Source organism: Scylla paramamosain, chromosome 3 (assembly GCF_035594125.1).
Source record: "Scylla paramamosain isolate STU-SP2022 chromosome 3, ASM3559412v1, whole genome shotgun sequence".
NCBI lineage: Eukaryota > Metazoa > Arthropoda > Malacostraca > Decapoda > Portunidae > Scylla > Scylla paramamosain.
In genome coordinates, this window is record NC_087153.1 from 14957501 (window position 1) to 14965000 (window position 7500).

Genomic DNA, 7500 nt, shown 5'->3' on the forward strand with positions numbered 1-7500 from the left:
TGAAAATTGAAAAAAAATTACCACCACCAACAACAACAACAACAACAACAACAACAACAACAACAACAACAAAGCGGCGACAGATGGTACACGCCACGCAAATCGAGGAGAGTCAGCATGTACATATACAACTGACAAAAAAGAAATCCATTGTTCACGGATTACGAGAAACCCAACGCAAACATCCCACGTGGTCTTTCTTATCAAATATACACACCATCAAAGGGACAGCATAAATATATATTTGGACCCAAAACTAAATTTATCTATCCTAAAAAAAAAAAAAAAAAACCAGTTGTGTGAAAAGATATTTGTAAGCTACTACTGTGTGTATTATTTAATGAACTGATGACTACGGAGTGAAGTAAGCGCCTTGTGAATTTAAGTTAGCGTTGAATTTCAATCAGGAAATCGTCAATGAGTAAATGATCGTATTTCCGACTGTTTCGTCGTTCTATTTCTTGCACTTAACAAAATGTATTGTAAATTACACCTTTTTAAATTTTTTTTTTATTTATTATTATTATTATTATTATTATTATTATTTTTTTTTTCATGATTCTATGCACAGACAGTTTAACAAGTATTCTACACCATCAGTCGGGGAAACACCTATCAGAACCTATATAATCATCTCTGCAGCCTTTGAATAATTGTCCTGAGAGATGAGAGATCTAAAAACCGAACCGGTCTTGTGAGTTGCCATAACTGACAATTTTCCACTTTTTAAAACCTCCCATGGCTCTAAATCGAACATCGCCGCTTTGTTTTATGGGCACGCTGTGATGTTTACAAATCGACTTTTTTCTTCTTGTGTTGTGATTGTAATACGGTTGAAAGTCGAATATTTGTGGTGTGCAGTTCACGCAGAGTAAGCCACCACCGTCCGTCACCGCACTGCCACCTATCTGCCACAGCATCACACATAGACTTGTTAAAACCTCATCCAGTGTCTACCATCGTCACTACCGAACAACTGCGCCTCACGATCTGCGACTCTACACCGTCTCGCATTTAGTGGTGATAAAAGAAAAGAATAGTTGATAATAGTAGAAACAGCGCTGCTTCTAAGGACGAAGAGGAGAAGGAGGAGGAGGAGGAGGATTACGCTGATGATAATAATAATAATGTTTCTGCTGCTGCTGCTGTTGATTATACTTGTAGTAGTAGCAGTAGCAGTAGCTACTGCTACTGCTACTGCTACTAGCTAGTAGTAGTAGTTGAAGGAGGAGGTGAGAAGAAACACAGGTGTTGGGAGGTGAGTTTATTCCCGTCTATTTTCGCAGAAAGCTTCTTCGGGGGAACTGTTCCCCTGAAGAAGCTTTCTGCGAAACTAGTCGGGAGTGAACTCACCTCCCAACACCTGTGTTTCTTCTCACCCCTCCTTCAATAGTAATGATGATAATAACAACAATAATGATAAGAAAAATAATAATGATAATAATAATAATAAGAACCAGAAGAAGAACAAGAACAAGAACAAAAACAAGAAGAACAAGAACAAGAAGGAGAAAACAAGAAGACGAAGAAGAAGAAGAAGAAGAAGAAGAAGAAAAAGAAGAAGAAGAAGAAGAAGGAAAAAGAAGAAGAAGAAGAATGTGTAGAAAAAATAATACAAATAAGAATAGAAAAGAAAAAACAAAACTGGAACAAGAGAACTTACAGTTAACACCACTCTCTCTCTCTCTCTCTCTCTCTCTCTCTCTCTCTCTCTCTCTCTCTCTCTCTCTCTCTCTCTCTCTCTCTCTCTCTCTCTCTCTCTATATATATATATATATATATATATATATATATATATATATATATATATATATATATATATATATATATATATATATATATATATATACCCCCTTCTCATCCTCCTTCTCCTCTCCCCTCCCCACCACTCCAATGATTCTCTCCCGGTGACAGGGTCGAGGCGTGAGGCGTGACGTGGCTCCCTCGCTGCGTCGCTGGGCTGCGGTGGGACGGCCTGTGCTCTGGGGCATTGTTTTTTTCAGGGACAGTGGCGCGATAAGGGGACAGTGGGGACTTGAGTCTTAGAGGGAGAAAAAAGATAGAAAATAAAAGGAAGGTGTAAAAGAGTGTAAGAAGAGGAAAAGTAAGAGTAAGAGGGCGCCATTTCTTAAGTCAAAAAAAAAAAAAGGTAAAAAAAGGAAGAATTAGCGTGAAACTTACATAATGGAACTGTGAAACTTTGAACTCCGGCAAACTTTATTGGGCTCCGATTTTTTGGGGGAGGCTATGAGTTTTAATTAAGACTTTTCATGCGGCATTTTCAATTCGAAATTTGTAATAAACTTTATGAGACATGTCCAAATATAACTAGGAACGGGAAATTACCTTCGATTATACTTGCAAAATTGTTATGTAGACGAAGAGGAGGAGGGGGAGGAGGAGGAAGAGGAGGATGAGGAAGAGAAGGAAATGGAGGAGGAGGATGGGTAAGAAGAAGAAGGGGAAGAGGAGGACGAGGAGGAAATGGTAGTGGTTCTGGACAATGGAGAAGATCACAAAGGAAGAAAGGAAAGAGAGAGAGAATTGGAAGGGAAGAAGGGGAGAGACGAAAAAAAAAATAGATATCGCACACACACACACACACACACACACACACACACACACACACACACACACACACACACACACACACACACACACACACACACACACACACACACACACACACACACAAGAGAGAAAGAACCTGCATGCAAATAGAAAAGTATGGAAAAACAATCTCTCTCTCTCTCTCTCTCTCTCTCTCTCTCTCTCTCTCTCTCTCTCTCTCTCTCTCTCTCTCTCTCTCTCTCTCTCTCTCTCTCTCTCTCTCTCCAGTACTCGGATTCATGCTTTTGTGTGTGTCTCATCCTGAATACGAAAGTCTCTTCTGGATAAGGGATAGAGGAACGGGATAGGGAGAAAGGAAGGGGGAGAGGAACAGAGGAGAGACACGTGCCATGGAGATAGAAGTGAAGGGAAGGGATTTAAAGGAGGGAGGGAAGCAAGGAAGGAGTGGGGAGAGGGAGGGAGAGAGGAAAGAAGTGGGGGAAGGATGGAGGAATGACAAGGAACAAGAGGAGGGAGAGGGTGGAAAGAATTGTGTGTAGGAAGGGTGGATGATACTTTTAAAGAGAGAGAGAGAGAGAGAGAGAGAGAGAGAGAGAGAGAGAGAGAGAGAGAGAGAGAGAGAGAGAGAGAGAGAGAGAGAGTGCGTAGATGAAAGGAACAGCAAAAATGAACAAAAAGATTGATTACGTAATTTTGTCTCTTGGATGAGTGGTGAGGAGCAAAAATGAGCCGCGCGTGTGGAAGGGGGCGGGCGAGAAATTAAGGTGAAAGAAAGTAATGTTTTTAAAAATCCAATGCTGATGAGGTCTGGCATATCCGGATTAATTATCGTGTGTGTTTAACTTTTTACGGCAAGTAGAGGTGCGTTTATACTCATCTTTGCTTAGGTTACAGAGAGAAAAAAAAAAACAAGCGCGAGGAAAAGGAAGAAACAGTGAAATAATCTGAGAGTTTTACCAGAGAGAGAGAGAGAGAGAGAGAGAGAGAGAGAGAGAGAGAGAGAGAGAGAGAGAGAGGAAATAAAATCAAAGGAGCGACACGCGAAATCTCTTACTAATGCCTATTGTTGGCGTGATAATCTTTTGCCAATTAATGAAAGCCCCGTTCTGTTCTCTTACTTCGCTCCCTTATTCCATTTTCCCTTTATCCTCTCTCTCTCTCTCTCTCTCTTTTATTCCTTTTTCCCCATCTTCTATCATCCGTTCTTCCCTCTTTTCACTCTTCCTCATCGCCTCTTGTTCTTCTTCACAACTCTGCTGCTTCCCCTCCTTCCTCGTTTTCATTTTCTTTCTACCTCTTTCGTTGTTTCATTTACGTTTCCTTGGCACCGCACTCCTTCCTTTTCCTTTTCTTTATTCCTCTCTCTTTCCACATTGCCTTCCTTTTCTTCTTTTGCCATTTGTTGATCTTTGCCCATTACTTTTACATATTCTTGAACTCCTTTTCTTTCTTCCCCTTCTGTCCACACTCCTTTACTTCCCATATCCACGTTTTCCGCTAAAAATTACCCCATGTTCTCTCGTCTGACTCCCGTAGCGTAGCAGCGACCACTGTGGTGAAAGCGGTGAATGTAGCGGAAGTAGCAAGTGATGAAATACGAATAGAGGAAAACTGGACAAGTGAAAGTAAAGAGCGTGAAGGTTTTAAATAGATAGTGAAAACCGAAAAAGACTATGTAAAGGAGGTTGCAAAACGGAAAGGGACAGCAGTAGCCACATGGAGAAGGCTCATCTGAAACAGTTCCCGTATAGAAAGTGGACACAAGCTGAGGAGAAGCAGTTATTTTTAGTTCCCAAGTCCCAGAATGGTGTGTTGCAGGGACGTGGCGGCTGAATGAAAACGTGATGTATTGAATATTTAAACGTTTGTCACCTGAGCTTCCAACCTGATCTATTGTTCGAGAAGTAGTTATTTTTAGTTTCTAAGTGGCAGGGACGTGGAGGGTGAATAAAAACGTGTTGTATTGAATGTTTAAACGTCTGTCACTTAAGTTTCCATCTTGATCTGTTGTTCTCTGTTCTTCTGATTACTGAGTCCATTCCATTCATTTATCCCATTCATTTATCACTCCATTTGATCACCCATTCCTTTCTGTCTCTTTCTTAAACATAACTTTTTTTCAAGCTTGAACCCATTATTTTTTTTTTCATCCTGATTACTGATCCTGAGAATTTTGCTTACGTCACCCTTGTTATGTCCCCTATACCACGTTAAAACCTCTATCAGCTCCCCTCTTAACTTACGACTCTCTATGAAATGTAAATTTAAAAGGAATATCCCTCACCCTTTATATCCTTTTAGTCATTCTCCTTTGTACTGATTTTAATAGACCTGTAATATGGAGACATACCAGAAAGAAAGTAAAGGTGTCAGAACTGAAAGAAGACTATGAAAGAAGAACCATTAAAGCTTTCTAATTGATCTTCACTACAAAACATTTCCTAGACGCAGTTATATTTAATTGCCGTGAGCGTTCGCAAGAACATGGAGTAGAGAGAGAGAGAGAGAGAGAGAGAGAGAGAGAGAGAGAGAGAGAGAGAGAGAGAGAGAGAGAGAGAGAGAGAGAGAGAGAGAGTAACCTTCACAAACTTATCGAGAGCGTGAAATAAAATACAGTAGTCACCGTAGCGAAAAAAAAAAAAAAAACGAGAAATGATGATGATTATGTGTCGAAGGAAAAGTAGGTCATGCAAGCAGGCAGGCAGGCAGGAAGGGCAGCTCTGACGACCATAATGGCGAGGGTCTGGCCGATACACGTTCGCTAATTAACTTCTAAGTGAGGAGGAGAGAGAAAGAATGGCATCGAGATATGAAAATTCCCTTCTTTCCAGCGTCTTTAAGTGGCGGAGGGAGACTGTCAAAGTGAGAACCAGGTTAGTCTCATTAGTGAATTTTTTAACGTGTCCATCATGTTTCTGAAGATGATTAATAAGATCCTACAGAGAGAGAGAGTGAGAGTGTGTGTATGTGTGTGTGTGTGTGTGTGTGTGTGTCAGTCACTCATTAATCGCCCGGACAAAGACAAGTGAAAAATAACCCACAAAAACAGTGAGTTACCAAGATGAAGGATGGATGGCTCAGACCTGCTGACCTGACTGACACACGGGGGCATGGAGTGCAGTGCTTCTGGTGGTGGTGGTGGTGGTGGTGGTGGAGTGGAAAGAGCAAAGAATGGGGAATGGAATGGGAAGATCAAAAGGGGAAGGACAAGGTAGATTAAGTGGAAGAGAAAAAAGGGAACTGGAGTGAGGGAGAGAAGAAAAACACTGAAAAAACGTGGGAGGAGGAAGAAAATGTCTCGTGCAGGTCGCGTTGAAGAAATCAGGGAAAGATAAGAGACTTTTTTTTTATAACTTCTGAACATTTTGAAAGGTGATTTCTTCTTCTTTTACGTAGAGGACGGAATTCCCTAGAGAGAGAGAGAGAGAGAGAGAGAGAGAGAGAGAGAGAGAGAGAGAGAGAGAGAGAGAGAGAGAGAGAGAGAGAGAGAGACGGAAAAATGGAAAAGATGTCGTTTGATGTAGGAAAACCTCAGTACTTATTCTTTATGCCTGCAAAAGAGAGCAAAAAAGAAAAAAAGAAAAAACGTAGGTGAAGCAGAAGACTCCTACCTACACACACACACACACACACACACACACACACACACACACACACACACACACACACACACACACACACACACACACACACACACACACACACACACACACACTGGCGGTCGTGTTTGCAAGCTCTCCACGTCTCTCTCATAAGCGACGCCCCTCCAGCCCCACAGCTCCCGGACAGCCGGCAGCACACGGGCCGCAGGCATTATGCTGGGCAATATCTACCGCCGGGAAAAAATAATGGGCGTCGACAGGCAGTAAGGACTCTAGCGCTGTACAGTAATTATTGACAGGATGTGCGGGGAAAGGGGAGAGGACAGGATGGCTGGTGGTGGTGGTAGTGAGTGAGGCAGTAGTTGGGCTGGCTCTCTCTCTCTCTCTCTCTCTCTCTCTCTCTCTCTCTCTCTCTCTCTCTCTCTCTCTCTCTCTCTCTCTCTCTCTCTCTGGCCTCCTCACTCTTGCATCTCGTTCTAAATTGGTGCAAGAAGATAGTTGTGATTATTTTTTTTTTTACTGAACCCCAAAAATAAAAACGTAAATTACCAAGAAGAAATGAACTTTAGAGGCGTAATGGCAAAATGACAGTGATTCATACAACACGTATCGCACATTTAAAAATGACGTAGCGCTGTACAGAGGCATGTTATCCTGCTCATTGCTCCGCCGGCACGCTGACCCGACCCTTGGTGAAGTGCTTGCCTGTGGAAGTACGGTGTCTGTGTCTCCTGCTATTATTTCATCCTCACTGAAGAAACTGCTGAGAAATTCTGTCCTAATTTGCTCAAGAAGTAAAAATTCCTTCTTTAATTTGCTTCAGGAAAGAAAATTAGATCCATAGTGAGTTCGGCACGGAAGGAAGTTTTTTTCCCCCCTTTTTTTTCAGTGAGTTGTGAGTGGCGAGAATTCCGGGTCAGATGCTACGTCGTTACGCTCGAGTCTCAGCTTTCCTGCTGCGGAGAGTGGAAGTCCCTCTTGCCGCCTACCTCCATTCCCTGCCTCCCTTTCTTGCAAATCCTGCCTCCCGCCCTTTTTCCTCGACCTCCTTCATCCCTTCCCTTTTAACGTCTCCGTCCTCTGGCTTTCTATCCTAAGCTCGTTTTCTTTCCTTCCTTCATACATTCATACGTGGTTCCCTCTTTCATTAAAATGTCTTTTCTAACATTATTTGTCTTTAATCTCATTTCCTATCCTTCCTTGATTCCGTCATTTCCTTCTCTGTTCCTCCTTAATTTTTACTTCTTTAGCTCTAATTTAACTTTTTCTCTTTCCTACCTTCTTGGGAGTTGCTTGTAAAACATCGAACCACCTTCCACACGCTTGG

The 7500-nt window shown here is 42.0% G+C and overlaps 1 protein-coding gene across 10 annotated transcripts in view; it reads left to right on the forward strand.

Moving 5' to 3' along the window:
* LOC135091114 (uncharacterized) overlaps nt 1-7500 on the forward strand; it is a 544598-nt gene that overhangs the window by 144162 nt on the left and 392936 nt on the right. The window lies entirely within an intron of this gene.